At 45.0% G+C, this 11314-nt stretch overlaps 1 non-coding gene across 1 annotated transcript; it reads right to left on the bottom strand.

Moving 5' to 3' along the window:
- Positions 1 to 1344: 1344 nt before the first annotated feature.
- Positions 1345 to 1509, bottom strand: LOC132835122 (U1 spliceosomal RNA). Its single transcript, XR_009647287.1, has one exon. It is a non-coding gene; the product is annotated as a U1 spliceosomal RNA (small nuclear RNA).
- Positions 1510 to 11314: the final 9805 nt, after the last annotated feature.

The following is an 11314-nucleotide window of genomic DNA, read 5'->3' as shown; positions in this document are numbered from 1 at the left end:
AACTGTGGTTATGAGTAAATTCATTGGTGTCTCAGCAGGATGGATGCCTGAGTGAATCCCTTCCCCCTCCGCCTCCCCCCACCCCCATACACAGACCAGGTGAACAGCTTCTCCCAAGTCTGACTGGTTTGACCACTTTCCAGGTGGGAATGGGGAAAGAATTCCCTTCTGGCATTCCCCACATTTCCAGAGTCTGTCCCTAGTGTGGCTGCACTGGTGTTTTTCCATTTCAGATAAATGCTAGCAGACTGTTACACGCACCGTTAGCCTGCTCTCCCCCCCCCCCCCCCCCACCCCACCATACACACACACCAAAGAACCCAGTATAAAGCAGTAAACATTGTCTCCTGCTGTGGAAGGACAGCCTGTATTGATCTGAGTAGAAACACTGAGCAGATTTACCTAAATGACAACTTAATCGGTGACCAGAGCAAGTTACGCAAGTCCAAATAAAATGCATTATATCACAGAAAGAGGCCCATCAAATCCAAGCTGGCTGTCTATAGCAGAATCCGATATTCTCACTCCCCATACGTCCCCCAAACTTTGCAAGTTTATTTCCCTAAGATTTGATATAATTGATTTTATCAATCATTCATTTTCTCCTCTGTCTGTACCACCATAATAGGCAGCATGTTCTGCATATTTCTAGCCAATACAGGAAGCAGAAACACTTGCTTACCTCCCGCTGTCTCAAAACCTTACATCTGATCTTAATTCTTGTGCCATCGCCTATCAAACACACATATTTTTGTCTGCTATATCTAGGTCTGTTATACAGCTCTATCAAAAATATATTTAGCTTGTTTACTTCAAAGAAAATAGCAATTTCTTCAAATCAATTCAGTGACTGCATTTTCATCATCAATGAACCACTCCAGTAAGTCTGTACTCCACACCCTGAAGATCACTCATGTCCTTCATTGTTGATGCCTATTTTGTTCCACAAATCCTGAAGACACAAGTAGCTTTATTATTGGGCAGCCGGCAAGAGTTTCAAAGCGTCTCTAAGGTACCCGAGTGTCGACTTTAGATTAGATTACTTACAGTGTGGAAACAGGCCCTTCGGCCCAACACGTCCACACCGACCCACCGAAGCGCAACCCACCCATACCCCTACATTTACCCCGTTACCTAACACTACGGGCAATGTAGCATGGCCAATTCACCTGACCAGCACATCTTTGGACTGTGGGAGGAAACCGGAGCACCCAGAGGAAACCCACGCAGACACGGGGAGAACGTGCAAACTCCACACAGTCAGTCGCCTGAGTCGGGAACTGAGCCCGGGTCTCTGGCGCTGTGAGACAGCAGTGCTAACCACTGTGCCACCGTGCCACCCACAAGGGGAGAGCGCGAACGCAGACCCCCCACTACAACAAATTTTGCTGTCGAGTATCCCGCATTTGGTGACATCGCAGGCGTCAGCACACCCGAAGTGCAATGGGATAGCCTCGTCCTGGGAGCGCTACCGCAATGATCATGGTATCTCCCATGCCAGGTTAGTATAGAGACTTGTAGAGACTCTTCTTCACGAATCTCTGCCTTACCCACAGAGACAGTATATTTAATAGGAATTAGACAAAGACATATCAGTCAAATGGGCGATTGTCATTACGTAGTTTAAAGCAGGTAATTATGACCTTACAAAGCTTGATGAATGGCGATGTCCTGTGATAACTTATGAATGGAGTACAGAAACTGATTATCGCATTGTTCATGATTATGTGTTGATGGGAAGAGATTAATGCTGGAGGGTTCTTCCTTCAGTAAATGGGGGATTCACTTACCTATGCTATTATGGAGGGGAGGTAAGACAATGGGAGCGGGAGGCAGTTTAACAGGGTTGTGCCCAGGGCTCTCAGTCTTGTCTGGAAAGGGCAAATTCCTCTGTCTGGGGTTATGGGGCAATCGACATGTGTGGCTGCAAGAGGTTCTATTTTGAGATACTGTCAGCCTCCCCCCTTCTGAGGTGTTCTGTCCGTATTGAAAGAGTGCAGGCATTCAGTTGATGAAATAAGGCCTTTGGCAAGGGAATGTTTAACCCTTGAGACCCCACGGTATCCTGAAAGAGAAACAAAAGGTATGGAACTGGTCCCTGTATGGTAGTTTAACTTCCTCGTTCTGACCAGGAATCTGTTGATCAGAATTGGATGCAATGATTGACTGTGACCTAACTAGAGCTTTATCAAGGGTTAGCAACTTTTCCGTGAGTTTGTTATCATTCCCCCATTAATGAAGCCCTGCATCCCATTTGTTTTACTCAAAACACTTTATGTTTTCTCTCCTTTAATAAGTGGTACACATTGTCCCCCATTCCTGCTGACCTGCACGTTGTGTCTGTGCCATTCAAATATATATTGCCTTTCTACATTGCTTCTCTCAAAATAAATGAACTTATTGTGTGTTCTCATGAAGAGACATATTCCACTCAATTATTAACTCTCCTCCACACATTCTGCCGCCTAGAAAACAGAAGAGTGTAGCACAGGAATAATCGGCCCACCATGTCTGTGTGGATCATGATGCTATTCCAAACTAATTCCATCTGCCTGTACATGATTCATATCCCTGCTAACCCATGTTTGCTTATGTGTCTGCCCAAATGCCTCTTAAACGTTGTGATTGTTTCTGCTTTTCCCATTTCTCAGGCAAGTACATTCCAGTCACTGACCCACCTTCTGCACAAGAAAATTGCCAACACAACTGCTTTTAAACTTGCACATGTTATTGGAAATGCTCAGCAGATCATGCAGCATCTGTGAAGAAAAATCAGTTCATGTTTCGGGTCTGGTCACCCTTCCTCAGAAACGTTAACATTAATTTATCTTCTTAGAAGCTGCTCGACCTGCTGAACATTTCCCGAAAATGTTTTTGTTTCTGGTTTACAGCATCTGCAGTTGTTTCAGTTGTTTCAGTTTTCATTTCCTTTAAACTTGCCCCCACTCCCCTTAAATCTATGGTCTCTAGAATTTGCCATTTTCACCTTTGGAAAAAGATTCAGATTTTTCACTCTGTCTGAGCCTTTCAGATCACCCGCAGCCACTGACTTTCCCAACGCAAAAATCCAAGTCTTTCCAATCTTTCCCAATCCTGGCAACATCCTGGTAAACCTGTTATCACGCTGTCCAAAGCTTCCACATCCTCCTTTTTATGTGGTGATTAAAACAGCACACAATACTCCTAATGACAGTTTTGTATTCACTCCCCTGACAGAAGAAGGCATGCCAGCCATTCACCTCCTTCACCACTTTCAGGGAGCTGTGAACTTGTCCCTGAAGATCCCTCTGTACATCAGTGCTGCTGAGAGCCCTTCGGTTTGGTGAATACATTCCTCTTGCAATGAGCCTCCCAAAATAAATCACCTCACACTTGTCTGGATTAAAATCTATCTCAGTATGGGTTTTCCAACTGATCTCTTTCTTGCTGTGTCCTTTGACAACAGTCTTCACGATTCACAACTTCATCAATTTGTACCATCTAGAAACTTGCTAATTAAATCGTTTACATTTCCATGCTAATCATTGATATATGTTACAGACAATAGATGTTTCAATTCTGATCCTTGTGTAATAACACTGACCATAGAACTCCAGCCAGCAACATGCTGTGGAAGGAACATATTTCATTTAGTCAGTCAGTCAGAAAGCATTTCAGGCATTGGTGTGGCACTAGATGTTCCAAGATATTCACAATCCAGGTTAAAACACCATGGAGCAGATTTACAGTTCTGGGTACCCGACCTGGGCACTCCCCCAGAATCAAGTATAATGCAGTAAACATTATCTCCTGCTGTGGAAGGATAACCTGTGTTGGTCTGAGCATGAACACAGAGTAGATTTACCTTTATGATAATTTAACCCCTGAAGACAAACAACCGGAACAAGTTAAGCAAGTACAAAAAAATGTGTTATGGCACAGAAAGGGGCTCATCAAATCCAAGCTGGCTCTCTGTAGCAGAATCCCTTATTGTCATTCTCCAACTGTCCCCAAAACCCTGAAAGATTATTTCCCTGAGATCTGATATAATCGTATTCGTTAATCATTGATCATCTCTACTTGCACCACCATAATAGGCAGCATGTTCTGCATATTTCCAGCCAATACAGTCAGCGGGAACACTTGCTCATCTCCCACTTTCTCAAAACGTTATATCTAATCTTAAATTTTGAGCCATCACCTATAAAGTGCAATTTATTTTATTGTCTGCTCTATCTAGATGTGTTATAATCTTATCCATTTTAATGTATCAAGATATATTCAACTTGATTTCTTCAAAGAAAATAGCATTTTTTCCCCAAATCATTCCAGGGACTGCATTTTCTTCATCAGTGCACCACACCAGTAAGTCTGTCCTCCACACTCTGAAGATCTCTCAGATCCTTCCTGAGCAGGAATCTGTTGACCTGATTTGGATACAATGATTGACTGTGCCCTAACTAGTCAATGAAATTGTTTAATGAAACCCAGGATCCCATATGTTTTGATCAAAATACTTTAATTATGTCCTCTCTCCTTTAAAGAATTGTACACGTTGCCCCCCCTCCCCACCCAGTCTCTACTCTTTGTGTCTGTGCCATGCAAATATATATTTCCTTTCTACATTGCTTCTCTCAAAATGGATCAACTCACGGTGTGTTCTAAAACATATTAACTCTCGATCCACATATTGTACCCCCTGGAAAACAGAACAGTACAGCACCAGAATAATCGGCCCATCAGAACGCCATTCCAAACTAATTCCACCTGCCTGGACATGATCCATATCCCTGCCAACCCCTTGCCTGCTTATGTGCCTGCCCAAATGCCTCTTAAGCATTGTGATTATTTCTGCTTTTACCACCTCCCAGGAGAGTACATTCTAGTCATCTACCACCTTTTGCATTAGAAACTTGCCTGACATAACTCCCTTTAAACTTTCACATGTTGTTGGAAATGCTCAGCTGGTCTTGCAGCATCTGAGAAAATAAAAAAAAACCGTTAATGTTTTGGGTGCTTCATCAGAAACGTGAACTCTGATTTCTCTTCACAGATGCTTCCAGACTTATTGAGCATTTCCAGAAACTTCTGTTTTTGTTTCTGATCAACCACATCTTCTGTTCTTTCCGTTTTTATTTTCTTTAAATTTTCCCCGTCCCCTGAAATCCATGGCCTCTCGAATTTGTCGTTTCTACCTTGGAAAAAGATTCAGATTATAGACCATAGAACATGGAACAACAAAGCGCAGAACAGGCCCTTCGGCCCTCAATGTTGCACCGACCTGTGGAATTTTCTCAACTCGTCCCCCTACACTACCCCAAAATCATCCATGAGCTTATCTAAGGATTATTTAAATCACTCTAATGTGGCTGAGTTGACTACCTTGGCAGGTAGGGCATTCTACACACTTACCAGTCTCTCTGTGTAAATAATTTGCCTCTGACATCTGTCTTAAATCTATCACCCCTCAATTTGTAGTCGTGCTCATTCGTACAAGTTGACAACATCATCCTAAGAAAAAGACTTTCACTGTCTATCTAATCCGCTGATTATCTTATATGTCTGTTTCAAATTCCCCCTCAGCCGCCTTCTTTCCAAGAGAACAGATCCAAGTCTCTCAGCCTTTCCTCATAAGACCTTCCCTCCAGACCAGGCACTATCTTGATAAATCTACCCTGCACATTTTCCAATGCTTCCTTTACCTTTTTGTAATGGGGCGACCAGAACTGTACACAATATTCCAACTTTGGCCACACCAGCATTTTGTATGGTTACAGCATGATATTGCGGTTCCAGAACTCAATCCCTCTACCAATGAAACCTAACACGCCGTATGCCACCTTAACAGCACTATTCACCAGGGTGGCAACTTTCAAGGATCTATGTACTTGGACTCCAAGATCCTCTGCACATCCACACTACCAAGAATCTTTCCATTGACCCAGTATTCTGCCTTCCTGTTATTCTTCCAAAGTCCATCACCTCATATTTAGCTGCATTGAACTCCACTTGCACCTCTCGCAAGAAGTGAGCTAAATCAAACATGATATAAAGATCTAACAGAGTCACTAAATTCATTTGGTCATAAAGAGAACATGATTATCTCGTATGTCAGTGAGCAAAGGTTTCAAACAACATTGTGTGTGGTCAAGCACCAACACAGACACACACACAGACACACATATAAGAGTGTGAGCGTTCCAGTGAACTGACTGCAGAAATTATTTAACATTATCCAGTTAACAATCTAAAAACATTCACAGACAGAGAAGCCATAAATATGTTGTTTTTATGGGAAAGGATTCACCAGATCATCCAACGTGGAGATATGTGAGGAGATGAGCACTATGGATATATCTGGATTGTGAGAAGGATTGAAAATTCACAGACCTACTGGAGACTCATTGACACAGACATTCTGTGAGAAGAGATTTATTTTGTCATCCAGCTTTGTGACACACCGTTGGTTTTACACTGACAAGAGGGCTTTCCCGACTGTAGGAAAAAAATATTTAAGATCTGTCAAGGTCTTAAATTCAATGGTCTTTATTTAACATCACGCTATTCACATGGGGGAGAAGTTGTTCAGCTGTTCCATGTATGGGAAGGTATTCACTTGGGGATCCAGCAGTGCCTTGCTCTTTCTTCCTTGATAAGAGACGCAAGCATTTTCCCCACGACAAATGTTACGCTAACTGATCTATACTATCCCATCTTTTGTCTACCTTCCTTTTTAAACAGCGGTGCCACTGCATTCCAATCTGCTGGAACTGCCCCAGAGTCCAGCAGTTGGTAAAATTACTGACAGTGCAACTGTTCTATCACCCGCTGTCTCTTTTCGCATGCTGGGATGCATTACACCAGGACAAGAGACTTGTCTATCCTTAGCTCCATGGGCTTGCCCAACACTAGCGTTCCGTAATAATGTTTGTTTCCAGGTCCTCACCGACTCCATCGCTTTGTCAATCACTGGCATGTTATTACTGCCCTCCACTGTGAAGATTGATGCAAAATACCTGTTCAGTGCCTCAGCCATTTCATCACATCCCATAACTAAATGCCCCTTCTCATCCCCTGAAGGTCCAACATTTACCTGAGCCACTCTTTTTTATTTAAAGTTCTCATAGAAGCTTCTGCTATCTGTCTTTAAATTCTGTGGTACATCTTTTCTCTCCTGTTCTTCCCTACGGTTCTTTATCACTCTTTTTGTGACTTTCTTCTGATCTTTAACGCTTCCCCAATCTTCCAGTTTCATGCTGTTTTTGACCAATTTGTATGCCTCGTTTTTCAATGTGAGAGATGGGGAGGGAGAGTGGGGAGGGGACGGGAGTGAGAGGGGAGGAGAGAGGGGGAGAAGAGAGGGTGGAGGGGGAAGGTGCGAGATAAGGGGATTGGGCAAACAGGCTGGGCAGAGGAAAAAAGGTGTGGAGAGAGGGCTGTAGGAGAGAGGGAAAGGAGAGAGCTGACAACGGTGGGCGAGACTAGGAGAGATGGGAGGAGAGGGTAGGAGGAGTTGGACAGGAGAGGGAACAGGAGGACAGGGGGTGAGGAGCGAGGATTGGATGGCGTGAGGGGGAGTAGAGGGGTGGAGGGTGTATGGGAAGGTGGTTGTAGGAGAGAAGGAGAGTAATGAAGGAGAGGAGTAGAGGTGGGGAGCAAGTGGAAGGTGGAGGACGGGGAGGAGACAGCAAATGAAGTGGGGGACGAGAGATGGGGAAGAGGGGGATGAGAGGGGTCAGGAGCGAGGAGAAGGAGAGAGGAGGAAGCGAGGATGTAGGGGGAGTGTGGGGTGTGAGGCAAGGGGGAGTTTGGGTGGAGTAGGAGAGAGGGGGTGGGAGGTGGAGGAGAGAGGGACATGAGGGGTGGAGGATGTGTGGGGGATTGAGGAGGAAAGAGGTGAAAATGAGGAGGAGGGGAGGACGGTGGGAGGTTGAAGGGGAGGAGAGAGTGGGGAGGAGAGGCGGAAGTGGGGGAAGGAGGGGAAGGTGAGCAGGGAAGTGGAGCAGAGACAGGGAGGAGAGACAGGGAAGAAGGGGCAGGAGAGATGGGAGAGTAGAAGGGGACAGGTGGGAGGAGAGGACACGAGAGGGTAGGGAAGGAGTTCAGGAGAAGGGGTGAAGAAGAGGGGGGCGGAAGAGGAGGAGAGGGGATAGACTCATTCATTTACCAGAAAGTTTCAGGTGTGATTTATGATGCAATGGAGCAACTGGAGTTGAAGCGAGATGCGATAGAGCTTATTGGCTTATAATTGGTATAGATAAGGAAGATGAAAACAAGATGTTCACATTAGCTGGGAGAAATGGACGATGAAATAGAAACATTAAGATTGTGGATAGATTGACAGGGAGGATTTGATGAATTGGTTATATGGAAGGGATTCAATACCCACTGTATCTTAATGGATTGCATTTGGACTGAACAGCCTGAAGTTCTGTATTTAATTTCCAGATTCTGTCAAGCCGTGGGTTTGAATTATCCCAGTACCAGAGTCATAGTGATGTAGCTCAGGCAGTCACAATGAAGGGCCTGGGTAACTTCCAGTTTGTGATGGTTCCTTTCCCTCTGGGTGTTTGCAGACCCCTCCAGCTCTCTGACACTCTCGGTGATGAAAGCAGGAAAACAGTGAGAGCTCCAGCTGTTCCACCGCCCTTCAGATCCCCGCTAACCTTCCTGCTTTAGGGAAATCAGCACGCCTGGTTGATGACAGGCTGTGTGGCTCAAATGGGCAGAAGGAGGCTGCAAGATAAAGGTTGGTAGTTTGAGACCTTGATTGTTATAGATCAGACGATGGGAATACCACCCTACCTCCATTTAAACTGGAAATTCCATGGCAAGGATCAATTACAGCCCAAACCATTGATGGTTCTGTGTTCCCTGACCCCACACGGAGTAAGACAGGGACAAACATTGTTCTCTCCAGACCCCCGCTGTCAACAGATAGTGGCCACTGCAGCTCCCGGCACAGCCCTGGGACACAGCTTACAGAAACTCCCTCCCCTCACCCCCTCATGAATGGTGCTTCTCGTGTGAAAGTCTTTACATTTAATATGGTAACGGCTGCAATCCAACCCCTGTCCCCAAGATTAGAAGCTGCAGGATTTTGTGATGAGAACAGTGTTATGAAGTTGAAGACGTGCCCTCCACCTTTAAATGAGAGTGAATGCTATTGAGAACTGAGCGCTGACAAATACCTGTGATGACCAGCTCGCAGTCTCAGCGTGTACTGGAAAATTGGAAAGATGTAACGGTTGGCTGTGAAACAAGCCAGTTTTGTTTGTTAATTAAGAAACAATTCCTATTTTATCAATCAATTTAAATTATGCCTCAGAATACTAAAATCCAATCGTGCTTCGATCTAGTGTTTAGAAACACTGCAGAACCGAGGACTTCCATAATGTTGCCCCCACTGACCACTCCCCATGAAACATGCCCAGGTCCTCAGTTGAGGAACCATTGCTCCTTGGCTTTGAACCGGGCCGCCAGCCCAAGGAAGTCAAATGTGGTACTGTTTTTAGTGGAAGGATCAGAGCACGGTAACCCCACTCTGAAACAGAATGGCCATCAGTGCTGTACACATCTGTGCATATTCAAAACCCGGTTGGAGAAAACCGTAACAATGTTTCACACAGTAATGAAATCCGATTGCATTCCTTTTCACCACTCGAGCATGTATGAGCGAGCAAATCCAAAGCCAGTTTTGTTGATGTGAGCAGCAAGTTATAAAACTCTGCTCTGCTCATGTCAGTCTGAAAGGTTGCCATCGGGAATAAGGGCTGTTCTTGCCGGAGTTTGAAGCGGGGAGTTTTCATGTATGAGGTGACTCCAATCCACACTACAGTATAGGAAACATCCCCGCGAGCAGCTGGTGTTCAGAGTCGGCCAGCACTAAAATTTACACAGTTCAACACTTCACCTTTCCATTTCCAGGAGCTGGTTGTTCTCCAGCGTAACTGACATCATTGAAAAATTAAGAAAATCATGTGAAATTGCTGACAAAATATAGATAAGGATATTGTCAGGGGTGCACAGTTTGGAATGTAGTGCAAGTCTCGACGTGGGCATGACCTTAAGGAAGGTTTGTAAACTGAATACTTGAGTTTTCGTTTTCGGCAATGTGGGGTGAGTTGAAAAGGTTGAGAGCATACGTATAAGGGGAGATGGGTAAAATATAAAAGGGATTGAGGCACCTTTCCCACGCAGAAGGTTGTGCAGGATGGAATCAGCTACCAGAGGAAGTGGAGGAGGCTCGTACACTCAGAAGATTTCAAAGGCAACCGGATGAGTTTCTGGATAGGAAGGGTTTAGTGGGATAGGGCCCAGCTGCTGGGAAATGGGAGTTTGTTTAAAGTGCATTTCCACAGATTTCGAAGCATAAATACTGTTCTGGGGGCAGTCCGGGGCAATCAGCCATAAACGGTTCACAGATCCGGGCGGCACGGTGGCACAGTGGTTAGCACTGCTGCCTCACAACGCCTGTAGACCTGGGTTCAATTCCCGACTCAGGCGATTGACTGTGTGGAGTTTGCACGTTCTCCCCGTGTCTGCGTGGGTTTCCTCCGGGTGCTCCGGTTTCCTCCCACAGTCCAAAGATGTGCGGGTCAGGTGAATTGGCCAAGCTAAATTGCCTGTAGTGTTAGGTAAGGGGTAAATATAGGGGTATGGGGGGGTTGCGCTTCGGCGGGTCGGAGTGGACTTGTTGGGCCGAAGGGCCTGTTTCCACACTGTAAGTCTAATCCTTCAGCAGAACAATTCCAAACTACGCTCCCAACATATGTTGGAAACTTAGTGCACCGCCGCCTCCCAAAAAAACTCTGAAATGAGGGAAAACAAAGAACCGAACATGAACGAGCCATGAAAAGTGAAGATTCCCAAAGACAGTCTCGATTACATTAGTTTGCTCATCCGATCAACAATGCGACAGTGCTTGCAGCTCACGTTTCCAGGACAGAAGTGAAGGAAATTAGAGAAATTTAAGATAATATGACATTGCAATTAACTGGAATTATTTTTCCTCTCACTAGAACACCAAATAATGATAACTAAAGTCACTGCAGGATTTTGTTTCACACCAGCGATGAAAACCCAATCTCCGTTCGGTTTCAGTGGAAATAGTGAATAACACAACTTGGCCGGAACATGATGCAGCAGTGGAACCGCTTGAGGTCCGGGCTTTTCGTGTGGCAAAATCTTCGGGTAAAAAATGAGGTCTGCAGATGCTGGAGATCACAGTTGAAAATGTGCTGCTGGTTAAAGCACAGCAGGTTAGGCAGCATCCAAGGAATAGGAAATTCGACGTTTCGGGCATAAGCCCTTCATCAGGAATGATTCCTGATGA

Source organism: Hemiscyllium ocellatum, chromosome 43, assembly GCF_020745735.1.
Source record: "Hemiscyllium ocellatum isolate sHemOce1 chromosome 43, sHemOce1.pat.X.cur, whole genome shotgun sequence".
Taxonomy (NCBI): Eukaryota; Metazoa; Chordata; class Chondrichthyes; order Orectolobiformes; family Hemiscylliidae; genus Hemiscyllium; species Hemiscyllium ocellatum.
Note: the sequence above shows the minus strand (reverse complement) of the source record. Positions and strands in the feature narration are given on the sequence as shown.